Raw genomic sequence first — 22,719 nt, 5'->3', positions numbered from 1 at the left:
GAACAAATAACAGGAATTTCAAACATGCGACATATGACAGATGCTTTCCTTATATGACACTTTTAAAGGTCTTGGATGCACTTCAGAGCAGCCGTAGATATGTTCTCCTTGTTTAGAATATTATCCTGTCCATAACTAGTAGGTCATATTTCAAAGTTTATCCAGTGTAATGACAACCCTGAGCTGCGTTTACTCATACTGGCTTCCTGTCTTTTACCACATCAAGTCCCAGCTCCTCACCCTCATCTTCAAGGCCTCACATCTTCGCTATATCCCACCCCTGCCTCCTAACTACTCTCTTTGGGCCTGATACTGAGTAACTCCACTCATGGGAACATTTCTATTAACATCAACATAACTGCTCACTTGAGTAAAGTGACTCACAATTGTAAGTACATGGAGGTTTTGGCCTTTTGTTTCCCCCCAAGCCTCCATTTCATGTCTCCCTTTTGCTCTGCTTTTATGCTTACAACAGATTCCCATTTCCAGCCCTCCTTTAAATCCCTCCTGAAAACCTCTCTCTTATGTTGTGTCATCCACCCTAGTAAAATGTGTGTCATTGTCTACTTGTTGTGGCTACTCCACGTAAGAGTCTACAACTGCTACTGGTTGGGGGAGTTATTTCTTTAGCTCATGAGGGAGGTTCATGCTTTTAGCACTGAACCTTCAGGTTTCAAACTCCTTTGATGACTCAAGTGAGGGACTCTTATGCTGGTTCCCATCACTGATTTCCATCATGCTTGTGTTGTCCTCTTACTATTACATATTTGAACTGTTATCCCGCATATCATATTTCCACTGCAGAATTAGATTACAGATGGAAGGGGTGGTGTCTCTGGAGGGTTTGCAAAGTGCCATAAAGACACCTATGGGGCCCCATAAATATTCATCAGTGTTCAACAATTAATAATAATAATTAAGGGATTTATAATAATACATTCACACAAGTATTTTGACATCCTCTCGTCTCCTTAAGAACTTGATTAGCAATTTAATGTCTGGCAATTATTTTTTTATTTATTGATGAGCAAAGAGTAGTAGATGGAGTTACTATAAGGTGGGTGCAAAACTGGTTGGAAAACTGTTCCCAGAGAATAGTTATCAGTGGTTCACAGTCCTGCTGGAAGGGCATAACGAATGGGGTCCCGCAGGGATCAGTTCTGGGTCTGGTTCTGTTCAATGTCTTCATCAGTGATTTAGATAATTGCATACAGAGTATAGTACACTTTTAAAGTTTGCAGATGATACCAAGCTGGGAGGGGTTGCAAGTGCTCTGGAAGATGGGATTAAAATTCAAAATGCTCTGGACATACTGGAGAAATCGTCTGACGTAAATAGTATTAAATTCAATAAGGACAAATGCAGAGTGCTCCATGTAGGAAGGAACAATCAGTTGCACGCATACAAATAGCGAAATGACTGCCTAGAAAAGAGTATGGAAAGGGATCTGGGTGTCATAGTGGACCACAAGCTAAATATGAGTCAACAGTGTACCGCTGTTGCAAAAAAAGCGAACATCATTCTGGGCTGTATTAACAGCAGTGTTGTAAGCAAGACACAGAAGTAATTCTTCTGCTCTACTCTGCTCTGATTAGGCCTCAGCTGGAGTATTGTGTCCAGTTCTGGGCACCACCTTTCAAGAAGGATGTGGACAAATTGGAGAGAGTCCAGAGAAGATCAGCAAAAATGATTAAAGGTCTAGAACATATGACCTATGAGGGAAGATTGAAAAAAATGGGTTTGTTTAGTCTGGAAAAGAGAAGACCAAGAGGGGATGTGATAACAGTTTTCAAGTATGTAAAAGGTTGTTACAAGGAGGAGGAAGAAAAATTGTTTTTCTTAACCTCTGAGGATAGGACAAGAAGCAATGGGCTTAAACTGCAGCAAGGGAGGTTTAGGTTGGACATTAGGAAAAACTTCCTAACTGTCAGGGTGGTTAAGCACTGGAATAAATTGCCTAGGGAGGTTGTAGAATCTCCATAATTGGAGATTTTTAAGAGTAGGTTAGACAAATACCTGTCAGGGATAATCTAGATAATTAGCCCTGCCACAAGTGTAGGGGACTGGACTAGATGACCTCTCAAGGTCCCTTCCAGTTCTATGATTCTATGCTCACAGACAGTTATTAAGTAGGTGAACCCCTTCCATAGCTGAGATATTATTATCTAGGGAGAATGTAATTACGATCAGGTTAGCTTTAATCCGTGGGTTTCCCATTAATCCCCGGCCCTGTAACAGGAAGGTGTTTAAGCACATGCTTAAGTTCCTTCTGGTTCAGGATAGCATTTAAACACATGCTTAATGTTCAGCACACACAAAGCACATGCTTAAAGTTAATCACATGCTTAAATGTTGTACTAAAGAAGGGATGCTTTACTGAATCGTAGCTGCTGTCCTGTGTGTCACAAGCTTTAAATGTTTTTTTATTCTGTCACAGGGCAACTGCTCTGTTCTAACCCTCTCTGCAACCTTTGCGCTTCATGTCTATGTTCATCTGCCTCCCAGTTAACTCGTCCCTTGCTGAGGCACACAAAGCTGATGGTCACCCAGTGGCAACAGTGCTCAAGTCCTGGCTACACTAGCGCTGACTAGTGCTGTTACTAACACAGGTGCAGTTTCATCATTGCTGGAAAACTGAACCAACGTTTTCTGGGGCAGATGCATCCCAACAGTATGGCACATCTGGGGCTCAGTTCAAGGCTCAAGAAACAAAAACCCAAGCCCATTTGGTGGACCTGAGGAGATGTGGGCCCCCTTTAGCATATTCATCAGACCTGTAACTCAGAAGTCCCCATTCAAAACCACTGAAGTCAATGGAAGGACTCTCATGGATTTCAGTGGACTTTGGATCAGGGCTAAAGTGCCTCAGGATCCCTTGGGCATGAGAGCTGCTGTATAAAGCCAACTTCCAGCCCTAGCAAATTGTTTAAAAGTGCGTTTGGAAACAGAGGAAACAGCTCAGATTGTGCCTGATAAGAGACGACACATATCTAAGAAAGAAACTTTCTGGAAATCCAAAGCCAATGCATGAGTGTGTAATAAATTGGGACCCTCGGGGAGGCAGGGTTCAGCCAATAGGATTCTCTTTTATTATCATTGTTAAATAAATCATTGTTTGAAGGCAGTGTTGCTGGGGAGCACAGCGACTGAAGCTGCAGCTCATTTTTTTCATCCGGGCTCTGAGCTGGCGAATGGACTGGGCTCTGTCCATCCAGAGGCCCCACTCCCAATGCTCTCATTTTGCAGGAATCCGTTGGTGCATCTTCTGTTGCTAGAAGAATTGGCTGACATCTTCAAACATCTCTAGCGACGTGCTGGGGAGATGATGCTGAAGTCTGAATGCCGTCTGCAGGCCTTCTCACCGTCCCACGCCTGCTCCCCCCTCCCAGTACCTCCCTAGCAATTGTCTGGAGACTGGGAGGGGGCAACATTTATCTATAGATAAGGAAATATCATTTAGCAATCCCCTGCATTTCAGTTTTCTGAGGTTTGGGGTTTTCCTCTTGCCTTGGTTTGTAGAAGGGGTCAGCTGTTTAGGCTGCATCTCGGTCTGAGTTCTATGCTGGGTGCCTAAAGCACATACCACAGTGGTGTTGTACTCTCTGCACAGGGATTTTCATTCCATTGTTAGTGCATCATTGACGGGACGTGGCGATTCCAGGTCACATATGCTGCTCGTCTGGCCCTCCTTGTCATAGGCGCAGAATTTGTAACAAGGGGGTGGGTGGGTTAGGGAGGGTGTATGGAGGCTATTGCAGAACTGGTGACTGGATTTTACAGCCATCCTGCTGCATGTACCTCTCTCCTGAAATTCATCCCACTCTTCCTCATGCCGAGTCTTAAGCCCAAATGTATGCACTCTTTGCCCTTGTCTCTTCTTTTTAACCCTGAACGATTCTGAGTAAGGAACGGGAGTTCATCCCTAAACCAGTCAAAATCAAGACGGGCCAAGTCTGCAGCCAAGCTGCCTCGGAGGATGTGGACACCACCCCGTCAGATGGAAGGGAAATGGGGAATAGGGAAGAAAAGTGGGAAGCAAATACTGAGAACAAGAGAGCCACAGCCCAACTGGTTAGGGATAAGCATGCCAGACTGAAAGGAACTGGTTCTAGTGGGTCATTTCCATCAATGGGATCCATCTGAGAAGTTTCTAGTCCTCAGTGAACGTAGGGATGCAGAGCAGACCTCTCCCCCAGCCAGTTGTCACTGCCAGATAGGGGCATACAGTCAAAGATTACTGCTCTCCCCTGCTCTTATTCGCAGTTGGATATGCTGGAATGTGAGCTGGTCCTATATTTCTCCGAGAGCCCTGATCTCCTAAATCGGCAAGATGAAGCCCAGCTTTCTCATGAAACTTCCAACACCTCCTGCTCTCTATCACATCAGAATGGACTTGAATGCAGTAGTTTGGCATCACAACTGATGCGCTGTGGCAGAACCCAGAAGCAGAAAGGGGCATGGAAATATAAAAAAGCAGGAGCTCTCAAGTTTTTTTATGACCTCAAAAAAGTTGCACTTGAGAGTCATTTTGAAGGAAAGGTTGGCCCAATTTTTATTTTATTTGAACCACTTCACCCATCTTCAGTACAGATAAGACCACACCATGATCACAGGGCATGCGTCTTCCTCCTAATTTGATGGAAGGGTTGTGTATGTAGCACCCAGTGATGCTAACAAGAGTGTTCTACCTGTGGGAATTCCCTGCACCTTGAGATGAGAGAAGACCATCAGCTGAGCAAGAACTTAGCAACTAAAATTAAATATATTTTCTTTCTTTCTTTCTTTCTTACTAATACCAACATTGTAATAGCAGTTAGGCCCAATACTCTTGCTTCATTTATGCTAAGCTCCATGTGTTGCATTAAGAATGCAACATGCTGTAGTAAAACCTCTAATAATTAAAAACTTTCTGCATACTCCCTGGCTTCACTGCTGTGGACAGCAGCAGCATGAAGGCCTCAGAAACAGGCTTAATTGTAAGATAATAACTGTGTTTGTATTTTATGCCTTTGTCTTCAGTTCCTGGTGTGGAACTAGTCCACAATGGTAATTTATCTCTGCTCTCATTGTATTCTGTTTCTTAAGCATCAGTGAGAGTGAAGCTGATGGAAAGATGGTTGCTTGATTCATAAGTGGAAGAAGAATTTGAGAGAGAGATGTAGGCAACTGGCAGGGCCCAAATCCTGATGTGGTATATACTCCAGACACACTGATTGCCACAGATCTTTAGCTAATGTAAATGGTTACAGCTACATTGACTTGGAACTGGCTTAATTTAGTCACAGATTTTAAGGCCAGAAAAGATTATCTTGTCTCCTGCAAAATATAGGCAAGTTACACCAGTTGAAGAACTGGTCCATTGACTTGAATCAGGTTGCAAAGGATGTACCTTAGGATGGGATCTGGCCATCTCTGAAAAGATGAGAAAGACCAGATCAAAGTATTTTTCTAAAGATTCCAGCAGATTGGGAGGTTCTGAAACTGAGATTCTTTCAACTCTGTAGCATGGAAACCAATCTCTTTATATAAGAAAACTGGTTCTGTTGCATTCTGAGTCATTTTCCATTGGAGAGAAAATTGGTTTCTTTAATCAGCTTCTAAAACGTTTTGCTAAACTCCAAACTTCCCCAGGTTCAATCACCCCAACTCCCAAAATACTGTTTTGGGGGCCAATGATCAGAGAAAAGAGATACTTCCATGGAGCAGGTGAGCATCCTTTGCTTCCAGTTTGTCCCCTTCATGCCTGACTGCTGTACTAATTAAACAAGACATTGGACAGGTTTAATACCTCATATTATTCCCCCCCCACTCTCAGCTTTTTGAAAAGTTTCCAAGAATATCAGGCAAGGAAATGAAATCTGCATCCCAAGGAAAAGATCCATTTCCAAACCATTAATCTTTCCTTATGACATGTTTTGGAATACAAATGTATCCAGAGGGGGGTTATTCAGCAATATGTTGTGTTCATGTAACTGATCAGATCGGGGTTTTATTATAGTGGTACATGTGTTAACAATAATTCAAACGTTTATTCACTCTGTTTCACCACCACAGCTGCTCTTGGTTTTCCTTATGGCCCCACCCAGTGACACTTGGAATGCAAACAGATACATGTACATATTACAAAGAGCTGATGTGTTTTACATTGTTATCCGAGAATTGGGCTTCCTTTTGCATGCTACAGTACTGTAACAAATTCATGATCATGTAGGAACTGCCTGACTGTCACAATGCTGCACACCATAGCTACTCAGAACATCAGGGCTAGAATGCAGATCTAGGTCTCTGTCACTTCCCACAGAGAATCTCTGTTAACTCTTAGCAGTATAGCATCTATGAGACAAAGTTGAACTATTCACATTCCATCCAGCAGAGGATCTGCCCCACAAGCACAATAAAAAATGGGCCCTTAAACAACCCATATTACTAAATGCACAAGGAAACACAGCAGGAAAATATATAGCCCAATAGTAAGTAAGGGTGGTTGAAAAAATTCAAAATTTTTCAGTGAAACTAATTGAATTGAAAATTTCCATTTCAGTTCATTTTTTGGTTTCGTCACCCTCCCTTTTTTACCATGGCAATGGGGGAGGAAGGAGAAGAGAGAGCAGGAAAACACAAACCAACCTGAAACACAATGAAAATGTTTTATTTGTTTCAATAAATGAGGACAGGGCTGTCATACCAAGTGATCTGGATTGCTTGATAAACTGGGCCCAGTCAAACAAAATGCATTTTAGTACAGCATTTAGTTATACATCTAGGAACAAGGAATGCAGGCCATACCTACAGATAGGGGATTGTATCCTGGAAAACAGTGACTCTGAAAAGGATTTAGGTGTCACAGTGGACAAACAATTGCCACTGTGATGCTGTGGCAAAAAGGGCTAAACTGATCCTGGGATGGATAAACAGGGGAATTGTGAGTAGGAAGAGTGAGATGATTTTACCTCTGTAGATGGCTTTGGTGATACAACACTGGAATATTGTGTATACATTTTAAAAAGGATGCTGAAAAATTGGAAAAGGTGCAGAAAAGAGCCACAACAATTATTCAAGGACTGGGGAAAATGACTGTTTAGCTTATCTAAAAGAAGATGGAGAGTTGACTTGATTACAACATATAGTATCTTCGTGGGGAGAAAATATTGCATACTAAAGGGTTCTTTTACCTAGTAGAGAAGGGCAGAACAAGAATAAATGGCTGGAAGCTGAAGCCAAACAACTTCAAGTTAGAAATAAGGTGCAAATTTTTTACAGTGAGGGTGATTAATCCCTGGAACAAACTACCAAGGGAAGTGGAGGGTTCTCTATCACAGGATGTCTTCAGATCAAGACAGGGTGCCTTTTTGGAAGATACGCTTTAGTCAAACAGAAGTTATTAGACTCCGTACTGGAGTAAGTGGGTGAAATGTAATGTCCACTGGGATACAGGAGGTCACACTAGATGATCTAATGGTCCTGGATTTAACCATTATAATCTACATTTTTGTTTCCTTCCAAAGGCCATATTTTATTTGAAAAAAAGTTTCAATTACATATTTTACCCAGTACTGTTCAATACAGACAGTTAGAATTACCCAAACATGGTCTAAAAGTGACACCCAAGAAGGAGAATGCTGAGAGCCAAAACAGAAATACAATGGCCAGAGTTAGAATAGCAAGGGCTTCAATAGATATAATATAAAAAGCGTAAGCCCTCTTCCTTCCCCGTATTAGCCAGTCTCTAAGTAATGGGAGTAGGAAGGAACTTTCCTTGGAGATAGGTATTCCTCTAATTTCCAACTGCAGGGTTCTTTTTGTCCCTTCTTTGGAAGCAGCTGGTGCTGGCCACAGTTGGAGACAGGAGAGTGGACTAGATGCTGGTTTGATCTGATCTGTATGGCGATCCTTATGTTCCTCTATTGGAATAATCCCTCTGGGTGAAATTCAGCCCTGGAGTAAGTGGGGTGAACTCCCATTGACTTCATTGGGATTGCTGCTGCTCGTGCCAGAGCTGGATCTAAACCTTTATCTCTAGGTATTAGGGATGCACATGGCTTACTTGTATGGTCCTGAATTTTTCAGCCATTCATGAGTTATGTGCTCGTTGCTAGCTGTGGACAATAGCTGCCTTCCCCTCCAATAGCAGCAAAGAGTCCTGTGGTACCTTATAGACTAACAGATGTATTGGAGCATGAGCTTTCATGGGTGAATACCCACTTCGTCGGATGCATGTCCCCTCCAATCTGTATCTAAACAAGCGGGACACTAATGTTCTGATGATCACCTTTTACAGAGTCCTCTACCTGCTTTATTTGAGAACCTACAGCTTAGATTCTATTGCTGGCTGAGGACTTGGCTTTGGCAAACCCCTTGGGATTCAACAGTTGGCTGTTCTCTCACCCTCACTTGTGTGTACAGGCTCAAGTTCAAACATCCTCCTGCTGCCATTTCCTCAACTGGCAACCGGGCTTTCCAAAGAGACATCAAAGGCAGAGCGCTCTTTCCCCTGATCAACCGGAGGGAGAGCCTCAAAGGGCGCTTGCTCTTTGATTTAGAAAGAAAAAACAAAGTCTGTTTAAACATTGCTACGTGTCTCCTGTTGGCTCCCATCCTTTCTGCATCCCCCAACCAACCCCACCATCTCCTCCTGGCTGGACACACTTCTCAGAATGACTGCAATTCGTTTGCTTTGCATCCACCTAATACTGCCCCATCCATAATGTTAATGGCTCAGACGCTGGAATTCGGAAACCAGGCGGCATGCCAGCTGCTGGATTGTCTTTAGTGCTGTTCATGAGATAAGGAGGCTGTGCGGAGCAACGCATATGTGATGGTGTCAGCTCTCGTGGAGAGCAAGCTTTTGTGCATGGGCCAGGGAATGTATCTTACTATGGCCTCAATCCCACAAGTCCCTGTGCAAGGCACAGCGGAGAACATGTAGCTGCTGTGCTCCAGCAAAAGTGCAAGTGGAGAGGCTAGGCACGGGTGGAAGTAATGTTAGACTTAGTTCTGCATATTTGGTCTCAAACTCCCCTGTCGCTGCACTGCCATGCGCCTGTGTCCTCAATCACAAGAGCACAGGATGAAACAGGAGTGGGGTATGGATGGAGACATGGGGGTCTCTGCATTGGCAAAGCCTTAAACAATCTTCAGCATGCAAATGAGACTTGTTCCATGGTTCGGCCTCACTCCTGCCTCCTGGTGGCCCTGCAGCAAGGCAGGATCAGACTCTACCCGCTGGATTATCTTGCAAAAACCCCTTGGTTTGCTTCTCTTGCACTGCTGAGCAAATGAGAATTATTGACCCTCTTATGCCAAATCCGCAGACAGGCAGCTATTCTTGCTTTTCATGTCCCACGTTCTCAAAGGTGTTCTAACAGCATTGCTTGGCTAACTGTTGTGGTGCCTCCATCCGCTACCTTTCCAGGTTGCTTTGGCACTGGGTCTTTTGGGATGAGGAAAGCCCTTGCACCTTTGCTCAGCTGGCTCCCTGTTTCCTATGGCAGAAGTCAATTCTTTTGGGCTAACACCAGTGATATGAAAGGGCCCATTAGTGATGCTTCCGTCTCCTTTGTTCCTTGTGTCAACTTATGGTGTATCCCTTCAGGTGAAGGTATGTAGGGTCCCGGGGGCTGCAGGAAGAAAACTCTTTTTCCTAACCACCTGGGACTGAGTAATTAAACAAAGACAAGTGAAAAAGCTATAGAAATGGACTAGAGTTTTCTGGGGCCTGTTTTTCCTTGACCGTGGTTTTGACTTGTGGGTGTGGTGGTCTCCTCTGGCAGACCCTGTCTGTGAGCTCACCAAGGGTGTTTATAGTACATACCAAAGCACAGACTAGTCTCTGGGCAGCCCTTTCTATTTTCATTTCTGTAGTCACTTTAAGCAGCAGTAATATTTGATGTCATATCTCCTTGGTCCACACTCCCACTTATTGGACTTTGCTCTCCTCTGCCATTGATTTCCATGAGGTTAACTCCTGATTTGCACAAGTGTTAGCAAGAGAAAACCCAGGCCTGTTCATTATGGTTGCAGATCTTAGGGGGCACACAGGGAAAGCATAAGCTTGGATGGTTGAGAACATGGCTGTGGACAGCGGGTGTGATATTCATGCCTCTGCCTTTTCCGGGCATGGATATCATTTCACTAGCGTGCAGGATAAGCTATCAACATTACCTCATCATTGCGATTGGTCACACATTTTTTGGGGAGGGTTTTATATCTCGCACACTGAAATCTCATCTCCTCTTTTCCCCTGGGAGGTTTTCTCTGTGACAGACACAATGAGAACAGGACGGGGCAAAAGAGAGGAAGCAAACACCTGGCCACCTTTTAAAGGCCCATTCCCACCAACTCTGCGATGTTGCAACAGACACTCCAGCTGAGCTAGGACCTCTCGGTGCCTGCTTCTGCAAATAGCATTTAGATCATGTGTACCGGCTGGCTAAAGTGAGTGGAGTCAGGGATGTTCAGAACCTTAGACAACACTTTGCAGAATCAAGACTATCAAAGCACTTGACAAACAGTTTGTTAAGACTTTTAGGTGAGAGTTCTTGAACCGGGCCAAGTTGTTGCTGAAATCAGTGGACAAACTGTTGTTGACTTCAACAGTAGCTGGACCAGGATCGTTATCTCCATTTTACAGAGGGGAAACTGGTGCACAGAAAGTGAAATGACTTGCCCAGGGTCACGGAGTGAGTCAGCAGCAGAGCCAGGAATAGCACCCATGTCTCCTAACACCCATTCCTCTGCTTTGGCCACAGGGCCATCCCATATTTCCCATCCATTCATTTCTCTGTACTTTAGAGATGTATGACTAAAGCTCTGCGTGTCCCCCTCACACTTTGAAGCACAGCGGACAAACAGGGATCATTTAAACAGTAAACTTTACATTTTCAGTCTTGGGTTGGGCTTGAAGGTGCTTCACTCCAGGAGACTCCTTAGAACCATTTCCGCATGTCAGTTATTTCCCCCTCTATGTCCTACTGCACGGCCAGGAAGTTATTTTTTATTTATGTTCCTTGACATGCTCCTCAAAGAATTGTGGTGATATAAAACTTGGAAGGGGAGATGGGGCTTATTTTTAATTGTCTTTGAGGGACCCCAATCAGATTTCCAAAGTGATGTCAGTACAGTGTTGTCGAAATGTTATTCGATGGTGTTTATATTACACAGAAGTAAATCATGCTCTTGCGTTTGTATTGGATCTATATCCCGAGTGCTCACAAATGTAAGGGAGGCTTGGGCCAGACGCTGCATTCCCAGAATTACCAAGATTAGATTGTGCAATGCTCTTTTTTTTCCTGGTTGCCTGACACAGATCTCTTGTCATATTTTTCCTAGCTACAGAATGCACAGCTTTTCTAAACAGCTCTCTCCCCAGGTTGACAGAGTGGTGCACTGGTTCTCTGATTTTAGTTCATGGCTTCAAAATGCTCCAATCTCCCATTCTTAATTGTGATTTCATTACAGACACTGAAGCTGGGGCATATCAGCAGAAATATCTCAAATATGCATCTACCCAGCTACCTTACATTGGTTTGTCATTCATTTCCCTCATCACTTTCAAGAATAAGATTATATTATTATTCTTTGTATTATGGTAGCATGTAAATATCTCAGGACGCAGGCTACAACAATGCCATGCAAACGCCTGTTCTCACTTTCAGGTGACTTTGTAAACAAGAAGTGGGCAGCATTATCTCTTGCAAATGTACAAAAACTGTTTGTCTGAGCGATTGGCTGAACAAGAAGTAGAACTGAGTGGACTTGTGACCTTAAAGTATTACATTGATTTTTTTTGAATGCAGTTATGTTTTGTACATAAGTCTACATTTGTAAGTTCAACTTTCATGATAAAGAGATTGTACTACAGTACTTGTACTAGGTGAATTGAAAAATACAATTTCTTTTGTTTTTTACAGTGCAAATATTTGTAATAAAAAATAAATATAAAGTGAGCACTATAACTTTGTATTCTGTGTTGTAATTGAAATCAATATATTTGAAAGTGTAGAAAAATCCACAAATATTTAAATAAATGGTATTCTATCATTAACAGCCCGATTAATCATGATTCATTATTTTAATCGCTTGACAGCCCTATTTTTTTTTAAAGAGACAGCGAGATTGTGAGGGCTCAGATATCGCAGTGCCAGGGACTGTATAAATACCTATGGTAGACAGATAGCAGAATGGATGTAGAGTCTGATGAAGAGAAACAGAGATCAACAGCTCATCCCCAAATGTAAGCTATTGGAAGCAAGTAAAAAGGGGAAATTGAGAGACTGCTGGGTCAAATACACAGGATTTTGTATAAATAGTCTCTTCCTTCTCATCTGCTTTCCTGTCAAAGACCCGCTTTAAAGCTCCTCCAAGTAGCTGGGATATGCTGCCTCCTCAACTAGAGCCAAAACATGCCATTTACAGCGTGATGGGAATATAAAAATAAAAAGCACCAACGCAAATATAAATGAACATTTCCACTCACAGCCCACTCTGCAGCTACGTGTGGGGCTAGCCTCTATTTCGCTTGATTTCTTGTGGTCTGAGATTTTCTTTTAAATAGTTCTAATTTCAGGGATGATTTTGGTTGGGGGATTTGTTTAGCTTGCAGTGGCTCCCTTTGTCAGTGGAGCTGCCTTGTAAGTAATTAAGCTGTTGTTCAGCCTCAGTGTAATTGCTGCTGTCTGCTGACAGGGCACTTCTGCCAACCAGATGTTTTTTATCGTGAGGAGCCTATCTGGTGTAACTATTTTTAATTGGTAAATACAGAAGAAAAGGAAATACAGTTGCATTTTTTCCCTAGCAGTATCTCAGAGCATCATTCATATATTTGCTGCCAAACTGGGTCCTAGATTACTGGTTCTAAAGCTAAGCACAGTGATTGAAATTCACCCTTGCATGAAAGACCTATGCACCACTTTCAAGTCCCTTCTGTACTGGGGTGAATTTCACCATTTGTGAATATGGGTTGCCTTGATGGCAACTGTTCCTATTTAGGAAGAAAAACCGACATACCTGGTGGGTGAAATGGTTTGATTGAAAGAGATTTGTCGGTGGTGGCAGTTATTTTTGGAAACCGTGAACATGCAGTATAATTAGAGCTGATTAAACTTCAAATGGTTCAGAGGTGCAGTTGCTGATAAATACCCAGAGACCTGGATGTTTCTCAAACCATCTTTGAACATCTTTCTTCTGGACATCTCAAGTGAGATTTTATGTACATCTTGCTTTCAGCTTGAGCTATAAATGCCGAGGAATTATCCTCTTCCATGTTGTTGTAGTATTTCTGCTTCTGGTCCCAGACAGTTCCAAGAAGTACAGACATCACACAGAATGTTAACTGAAACATTTTAAACCTTAAAGGAATGACTATCAGCTTGACATTTAGTGAGTGTCAAAATAAGAGGTAAAACTATGTCCTAGTTTGAAACAAGCTGCTGAAACCCGCTGAGAATGTATGTTATTTTACATACACATTTTCCTATTTAAAATATGATTTTATCACCCCTGTTGCTTTATGAAAGACCCACATGAACAAGAGGGGAAACTGATGAACTATATAGGGGCAACGATGAAGTCAATTGTAACTGAAGTTCCATTAGATGCACAGAGTAAATACTGAAAAAGGAGACAAAGAACTTTTTCTGTCTATCTGAGATCTTTCTGTAGAGCCCATCATCATAGCACCAATGGACTTTTCCCACTAAGCTCTCAGTTTTAGCCTCAAAGGCACAGCACAGTTCTTTTAAAAGGCACCAGAGTTACAGTCTTTTAATCTATTCTTTCCTTTGTGCTCCATCAAAGAAAGCCCAAATGGATGAGCCATTCTGCAGCGTGATGCTGTCATTGAACATTCAACCGAGCCTTGCCACCAGCAGTATCACAAGCCATGGTGCAGAGTGGAAGAACCTTAGGTACACCTTGCAAACAACAACAGTAATGATAGCACTGAGAGCTTCTGTGGCGTTTTATATTCCAAAGTGCAGCACAAACATTATCTCGCAAAGCAGAACAAATGGAGCTGAGATAAAGTTGAAATGCTCACCTGAAATTGAACATGGCCCAGGCAGAGATTTTCCAGTCAGATAGGAGAGAAGGGAACAAGCTTTCGGACTGTAACTGGGGTGCTAGCAGATCATGCGGTTTGGGGATGATACTTTATGTTGTTTGCTAAGCACTGCAGACTGGTGTCAGCATTAGCCCACCATCAGCCCATTAGAGAATTAACGACAGTTCATGTACCATATCTAAAGGATGACAGGCTGATTTTTATGCTAATTCCCACATCAGAACAGTTGCTGTTGCTGTGGACCTCATGCTAGTGAGTAATATGCCAAGATTAGCAAAGCAAAGTGAATGCAAGGTAGGGCATGTTTCAGTTGGCCCTTCTCCTTCTCTCTGGGCTTCGAAAGGTCTTGCACAACATCTCAGGTTAGATTTTCACGTACCCCAGCTCCAAAGAGTTTGAACTTTAATATCCTCTGTTCATTAGTTACTACCAAACACACTAGATCCAGGAACTGGACATGCCGCTTCATTCAATACCACCAGCATTTTAAAAACAGGGAGATTTATAAAGAACCAAACATCTGCTTTGTTTGGGAGTAGGTCACAAGACGGCAGAAGAGAATGGGGAAGTGCAACATGTCAATGGTCCATGGACTCAGGCTAGTGGCTATGCAAATTTTAAAAGGTTCAGAGGTCTGGATTGGAAAAGCATCTACAAGTTCAGGTACTTCCCTGAACCTCTTGGATTTGCAGTTTGGGTTGGAAATCTCACTGGAGCAGTTTTCTTGTGGTATTTAGGCACTTCTGCTTCTTGTTCTAGGAGATGCATGAAAATGAAAACCAGTCAAAACATCCAAACTTTTACAAAGCTCAAATCAGGTTCAGTTAGGCTTTAGTTTGAGTTTTGAAGGAAGATTCAGGCTGATTATTTTACTAAAACCTCCGTGATAGGGGGAATGATGTGAGCAAGTTGTGATTTCTTGTAATTCAAAGCTGAGTGGCAGGTTTCCTCCTGACCTGGAGCCCTGAATTGCCGTTGCATTGTTGCCATGATTGCCTAGATCTTGTGGCTGCAACTGTTCCACATAAAAGCCATTGATGCTGAGCATGGGTGGGCATCAGAACTGAGAAATTCCCAATTCCCCAGACTAACAGAACTTGGGCAGCCATTTTCTTAAGGGAGTCACTCCGGGCGCTGTAGAAGAGAACAATGAAGAAGAGTTTAGCCTATATTTTCAAAAACAACTAGTGATTTTCAGTGCCCAATTAAAGACAGCATTCACCTGCTGAAATATCATGCACCTGAAAGTGTCTCAAGTTGGGAACCCAAAAATGAAGGCACCCAAAATCACTAGTCACTTCCAAAAATGGAGGCCCTTATTATGGAGTTTGAAAGAGGGTATGAAGGGGCGAAATTATTTTACCAGATCTAAACACTGCTTGGAAACCATGAGTTCTAGATTAACAACCAAACTTGGAACCGTTGAAGTTTGATCACCATTTGGCTCTGGCAGAAAGAATTCTGGGAACAATATCAAGTTTTCTTTTATTCCCTCATACAGCCTAGAAGGAGGGCAAAAGTCATTTCAAACTAAAATCTTTCTTCTTTGCAGAGTGCAGGCTCCCATTTAGTTAGCAAGAAACTTTTTAATTTTAAATGTTCCTGGGAATACGATGGTTTAAATGAAGCGGTGAGCAGGGTGAATGTTCCATGGAAGGCAAAAAAGGTTTAGTGAAACCCACAATTTGCAAAAAAGACTCTAGAATTTGCATTAAATCCAAACTCCCAGTGAGATCGCCTGTTCCTCTTTTGTGGTAAAGAACAGCAATGGACTGAATAAAAGTTGCAGAGAGACCTTTAAAAATAAACAACAATCCAGGACATTTAAAAACCTTAGAAACAATGGTTGGTAAGTAAATAGGCTGCTAATGAAAACCAGAGCAAGTATCGTCAGAGTTGTGCATGGGAACAATCCGAGGATGTTTTAAACATGATGGAACTTGTCCTCCCTCCTGAGAATGAAAGGTTAAAGATGTCGGCTACAGAGCAAGCAATGGCAGCAGAAGCATTTTTCCATGTTTGAGCTCGTACAACATCAGGACAAGCAGGAGGAAGCAAGCCCCAGGCTGAGTGTGTGGCAGATACTTTCTCAGCCTCTCCAAGTGCACAGGAAATGCTGGAAGGAGCTGGGGTTAGGCTGTGTGAGAAGGAATTATGGCAAGAGTCAGTGCTACTGTAGATTGTTAGGTTTTTTTTAATGCATCCACACACAAGAAAAACATTAATATCCATGGCAGCTGAAGATGTGGATGTGAGGTTTTCATCCTGAAATAGCAAGGAAAAGGCTTACAGATCTTTTCTGCCTTGTCTCTTTAGTCTGTAAGCTCTTTGGGATATGGACTACCTCTTACTATGTGTCTGTTTATGCCTAGGAAATGGGGCCCTGATCTCATTTAGAGTTGTTTAGGTGCTACTGTGATACAGTACAAATAATTATTAATAATGACCAACTGTCTCCAACAATCCCCATGCTGGGGGTTTGCTTTTCAGCTCTTGTTCTCAGAGTGGGCAGTGATGCCAGTGGAGCACTGAGGGATGTTTAACCTGCTGGTTCTGTCTGTGCATATTTCCTTGACTCTATTCTCCAAATGAAAATGGACTGAGCATTTGATTAGTGACCGCACAGCTCTTTAAATCATCCTGAAGACAATAATCCTATGAAGTGAGTAAATGAGAACTGATTTGACTCGAGCATTCCCATTTCTCCTGTGGTGGCAGGCTGTTTATACTGCCCAAGCCACAGGTCGGGAAAGACTTTTGATTTATTTACAATTGCAGTATTATCTGCAGCTGCAGCTTCTAACCACAGGAGGGTATCACCCCTATCAGTATTTCTACCTTTTGTAATGATTTCTATAGGCTCCCTTTGGCTGCTAGTAAGCCCCGACCTGCACGCCCAGATTCCCGCTGAAAACAGTGTGTCTCCTTGCATGAGTAAAAATTGCTTATGGGAGGGAAGGCAGATTGGTCCCTAATGAGCCTCAGTTCTCGGCCTGCCTCCCTTCAACTCATAATGGATACGTCTAAACTGAAATAAAAACCCATGGCACCAAGTCTCAAAGCCCGGGTCTATCGACTTGGGCTCGCAGGGCTAAACATTGCAGTGTACGCATTCAGGCTTGGGCTGGAGCCCTGGCTATGAGCAGGGGTGTCTCCAGGCACCAGCGCACAAAGCGCGTGCCTGGGGCGGCAAGCTGTGGGGAGCGGTATGCCGGTCGCTGTGCGGGCGGCAGTCGCAGCCTTTGGCGGCATGCCTGCAGGAGGTCCGCCGGTCCCGCAGCTTCAGCGGCAATTCAGCGGTGGGTGCCGAAGGCATGGGACAGGCAGATCACTCACAGAAATGACACGAAATCCATGTGACCGGCAGACCTCCCGCAGAAACGCCGCCAAAGGCCGCCTGACTGCCATGCTTGAGGCAGCAAAAAACATAGAGCCACCTCTGGCTGTGAGACCCACTCCCATCATGGGGTTTCAGAGCCTGTGTGCCAGCCTAAGCCCGAATGTCTACACTGCACTTTTTAACCCTGTGAGCCTGAGCCCCATGAGCCTGAGTCAGCTGCCCTGGGCCAAGTGCATCTGTGCCAAGGGTCTTTTATTACATGTAGACAAACACAATAAGGGTCCAAACCCCAGTCTCATTCGACTTGATGGCAGAGCCCAACTGCCAATTGTGTGCACACAATCTTGGTGAATACATGTGCTTTAGTGCACTAGCACCCTCCATTGAGGTAAAATAAATGATAAAGGTTAAAGGTGTCAGCCAGAGAGCAAGCACCTGGCCTGTTATGCAGCACATCAGATTAGATGATCATAGAGGTGCCTTCTGGCCTTAAAAGCTACAAATCTAAACACAGAGAGATTTAAAGGAGCATCTGAGTGGATTTGCAGCAGCAGAAAACTGGACTGGTGTGTCGCTTACCTAACGTATAGTGGGTGAAACTATGTCTGCCCATAGTATCAGCTAATGGTACTGTGACTGCATACAATAAATATCAAAGGCTTAAGTTCTATATGGACTACTGCAGATCCTTCCCGTAAGACGGGGTGACAAGACAGCAAATGTGAAAAATCGAGGGGGGGGGGAAGGGAGAGGTAATAGGGCCTATATAAGAAAAAGACTCAAAAATTGGGACTGTCCCTATAAAATCAGGACATCTGGTCACCCTACCATAAGAAGGTGAACATGCGCTAAAGAATCTCAGTCTAAACATATGAATTGAGTTTGCTGACTAAGATATGAAGCAAACTCATTCAAAGCAATTGCACAATGACCTACATAAAGCATGTAGTCTGTCTAGTAACATTTGATGAGCTAAGATATCAAAAGCAGCCAATAGCTGCGAAAGCACAGAGATGAGAATCCCACTGAGTGTGGGCGAGATCATTAGAAACACTGAGGAGAGCAATGTCTGTGCTCCAAGAAAGAAGGGCTGAATCCATTATAAAGCTGATGGTAGTTTTGGTTCTGAGAATAATGCCCACCAGCTTCTTCTTTTTTAGGGAGTTCTTATAGCAAAGTAAAAAAGAATGGAAATTGAGAACTAATTTGCAATGACCACCTCTGATAAATTCAGTCTCTTTTACATGGGAGTTATCAAGGCTGATTTTAAGCTCCCTGGCAGTTTATCAGAAGTCAAAGAAAGATTAACTGAGTGAGTGAAAAACCAGGCCAAGAAACTGAACACAGCTTTTCACAATTGAGGAAGGCCCAGGAGGGATTGAGTCTTAAAAACATTTGGCAAGAAGTGTTAAGATAATTTCACTTTAGCTCCCAACAAAAGGTTCATTGAATCAAGAGGATTCAAAATTCCTTTAAACAAGGCACAGGTATTTATTAAGTTACTTGCTACATATAGAGAGAGTGTGAAAATACGAGTGGTACCCAAGAATAGTGCCAGAGGAGTGCTACTTGGGAAGACTGCCACATGTACTAGTACTACCAATGGATAGTACAAAAGTGCTAATGTTAGCAAAAAATAGAGGGATGGTCTTATGGAAGAGACACTGAACTAGAACTCAGGAGATCTGATTTCCATTCCTAGTTCTGCCACAGACCTTGGGCAAGTCACTTAACTCTCTGTGCCTCAGTTCCACATCTGTAAAATGAGGATAATAATACATCCTTTCTCCACAAACTCTAATTCCAGCCCTGCTACTGACTTCCTCTGTGGCCTTGGACATGTCACTTATCCATTCTGCTTCCCCATCTGCAATAGTCAAATAATAACGGAACTTCACTGGAGTATGGTGAGGATTAATTGCTTAATGTGTGCAAAGCACACTGAAGACAAAAAGTGCCACTTCAGAACTAAGTATTATTCTTGCTTTGGGTGGGATACCAGTGGTTTCCTATTGGGATACAACAAACACCTGCATGTGCCCTGGTTTAGGATCTCACTGAATACACCTGACTTTCTGCAGGTCGCTGCCATCATATGTACTACATTTAAAAGAGGGAATAACATAATGGATTTTCCAAAGGGCTAGTGATAAAATTAGACAGAAACCAAGTAATGACTTGGAGAAAAAGCTCAGATAAGGAAAGAGACCCTATAAAAGATTGGTTGTGTGCCTTAGCACCTTCCACACGACAACCAATTCATGGGCAAATATTTACACAGCAGGCTGTCAGCCAATCAAAATGCAGAACTACTGTCAGATGGTTCCTCAGTGCAAAGGCTCAAGAGATTCTGATGGGGATATTCTCACAGGTCACCCTCCACTCTGCTGGGTAATGGGGCAGAGGGACTATCCATCTCTAGTGGTGCTGGGGTGACCTTGGAGATGGTAAGTGCTGAAGAAGACAACTGAGCCCCGCCTGAGCCAGGAAGCAGCTGGAAAACAGCAGAAAGGGAAGTTGCCTTTGTAGTTTATTCTTATGTCTGTTTTGATGGATTTTTATGAAACAAGCAAGGAGAGAGGTGCCGCTCATCCCCCATTCCTGGGAAGAGGGTGATGGGAGTGGAACATCAGCACCTCGCAGCATCAAGCCCCTAAATAGCCTAATTACAGAGCAAACTCATAGCTGGAGTGGGAGAGGGGAATTAGGGCAAGGGAGAAAAGGGATGTTTGTTAACGGAGTTTGGAAACAGATGGGCAACTGACGGGGTTTCTCCTCCATTTAAGACAGCTCAAGTGTGCACTTCAAATATGGCCACATTTTCTAGACAAATGACACCCATTCTTCACCTGTCTCAACACTGGACATGCTCTCGCTCACCCAAGTCATATCAAAGGAACAGTTGAGATCTCAAAATGATATTTCCAGACACACTCAGTGTTCTTCCTAATCTATACTCCACCAGCTTCATCTGTTATCCCAGCCTTCCAATCAGGGAACAACGTTGGAACAATATCACATCCTGGCAGCAAAGGTCTCCATGTGTGGCAACGAGAACACAACTGTTGATTACACCACAAAGCTATGTCACTGAGAGTTGCTAGAGCAGCTTCCGCTTTGGAGCTGAGGGCTGTCAATCACTTGGCACTGTATAAATGTCATGCCACAAAGTTTGCTACAGGTTACTAATCTGAACAATACCATACAGTTATCATCTCTCGCTATTTTTAAGGCTTCTATAAAGGTAAGATTAGTAGGCAAAGTTTTTTTTCAAAATGCAGCTGGCAGTGCAATTGTGGTAGGCTATTCTTTCCCACTATTCCATTACTGCCAGCCATTCTACTTCTAACTGATCATCCCACATCAGCCTATTGCGAGGTTCTTACACCTTCCTCTGAAGCATCAGGTACTAGTCAAAAAGAAGTCGCTAGATCAGATGGTCCTTAGGTCTGATCCAGACTGGTCATTCCTATGTCCTAATTAAAGAGCAGTCATCCATTACTGCCAGTCCACTGAACTTCAGCACCACCCTGTTTGGTAGGAAGTACCTGGGGAGTTGTACAGGTCCAACCTCATCCCCAAGCCCCACAGTATTAGACCAGGCAGGCCAGTGTGTATGGTCCTTTTTGTAAAGGCAACAGTTCAGAATGAGCCCAGATATTATTAGATTTTAGTTAAATCTGTAAGTATGTGCATTCAACAAGCTTTTCTTTGCAAAATAGCTAATGTTAATTACATTACCATTAGCCAGGCCACCTTGTACTGTACAGGGTTGATGTGGGTCAGTTCTTGAACGGGAGGCCACCAGGGAATACTCGTACACTCAGTGGGATATGAGACTCTTCACTTCCTCTGCTAAACTGTTATGTGCAATTCAAAAGCTGCTGCCTCTCCTCCCATTGGTGGCTGATCCCTCTGCAACTCTTGTATACTTCCCAAGGGGGGTTGTGAGCCTTAAACAAAGTTCATAAAATGCTTCAGATTAAAACTGTGACAGCCTTGCTAAATATCATTACTATATCCCCAGGACTGCCTATCAGGAGCCCATGAATCTCAAACCAAAACTCCGCATCCCAACATATCCCTGACCTCTGGGGACATTCAGATCTGAGCTTGGCACCTTGGGCCCATCTCTCTGGATAAAATTTTTCTCTGGAGAGAGGGTGGGTGTAATCCAAATTTCCAGAGAAACTTTGTCCTGCTTTTGAAAGAAGAGGGGGTTGGGGGAAGTGAAGCTAAAACCCCTTTGACTCTTTTTTTGGCTGGTTTCAAACTGCAGGAATTCCCCAGTCATGAAAATGTTCTGCTTCAGCTAAGGAAACAATGTTGATTTTTTTTTAGCTCCAGATGTTAACAATGTGGCGCTGAAAGCAGTTTGGGGAAGAGGGGAAGAAGGCATGGGAGGTGACCCCACCCTCGGCAGGAAGCACACAGAGAGCCCTGCACCCTCTCTGGGTTGGGATGCAGCCAAATGCTGAATTGCTCTCTCACACACTCACACTCCTTTTCCCTCCGGGCAGTCATTAGAACTTTTGCAGTTTAACCCCATAAATCCTTCATGTCCTTTCTCATTTGCGCTCTTAGGTAAATGTGTGAGGGAGGTGGAATTAAAGTCATGGAGGAGGAAGTGAGAAATGCTTTTCTAGCCAGAGCAAGAACACCCCCTCCCACTCTCTTGAAATGCAAAGGGCTCTCCTGCCTCTCACTTTGGGTAATTCTGGGCAAATCCAAGGCAGATGGACTGGCACAGACAGGGTTAAAATAAAGACATTCCTACAACAGAGCAATGTTGGATTTGGTGAAGATAAATGTCTAAGTTATTTACACATCTGGTTAATGAGGGTTAACCCTTTGTGGCAGTCACAGACAGCACGAAGGGCCAGGCCCAGGCAGCCCTGCAGGGCAGGAGGAGCTGCCAATGCTGACTGCCGAGAGCCCTTGGAGCTGAGGTTAGGTCTGGAAGAACCCTGAAAGAAGACAAGGCTCCATCAATCCGGTGTTTGATCTTTGCTGCCTGTCAGACTCACACTCCCCTTGCTTGGGTGTTCTGGGAAGAAAGGAAGGGGAAGGGAAAGACATGAAAGGGCTGCAGCCCAAAGGGACTTGCTCTGTACCCCAGAACTAGGAAACCTCCCTGTGTGGAAGGAGAGCAGTAGCCAGGGCTGAGAGGCCTCACCATCAATGCCTGGAAAGTGGAGTGCTCTAGACTGGGGTGGGAGAGGAGAAGGGTGAGGCTAGGCTACCTGCCAGGATCATTGTCCAGCCTTGAGCATGGCTTGATTGTGGTTGTGGTTGATGTGGGTATGATGTGGTGTGGCCT

General features: G+C 43.6%; 1 protein-coding gene across 8 annotated transcripts in view; it reads right to left on the bottom strand.

Moving 5' to 3' along the window:
* The window catches only part of MORN1 (MORN repeat containing 1), a 317,167-nt gene that overhangs the window by 161,537 nt on the left and 132,911 nt on the right, over positions 1–22,719 (bottom strand). For 2 of the 8 annotated variants that reach the window (XR_005590378.1, XR_005590382.1), the window contains one exon: positions 14,603–14,814. The exons of 3 other annotated variants lie outside the window; for them this stretch is intronic. The gene's annotated coding sequence lies outside the window, so the exon portion shown is untranslated. Of the gene's footprint in view, positions 1–14,602; positions 14,815–21,140; positions 21,353–22,383; positions 22,447–22,719 lie in introns of those variants that run through there. 3 more of the 8 variants (XR_005590380.1, XR_005590381.1, XR_005590379.1) reach the window with 3 other exon arrangements.

The sequence above is a fragment of the Mauremys reevesii genome, linkage group 21, assembly GCF_016161935.1.
Source record: "Mauremys reevesii isolate NIE-2019 linkage group 21, ASM1616193v1, whole genome shotgun sequence".
Classification (NCBI taxonomy): domain Eukaryota; kingdom Metazoa; phylum Chordata; order Testudines; family Geoemydidae; genus Mauremys; species Mauremys reevesii.
Note: the sequence above shows the minus strand (reverse complement) of the source record. Positions and strands in the feature narration are given on the sequence as shown.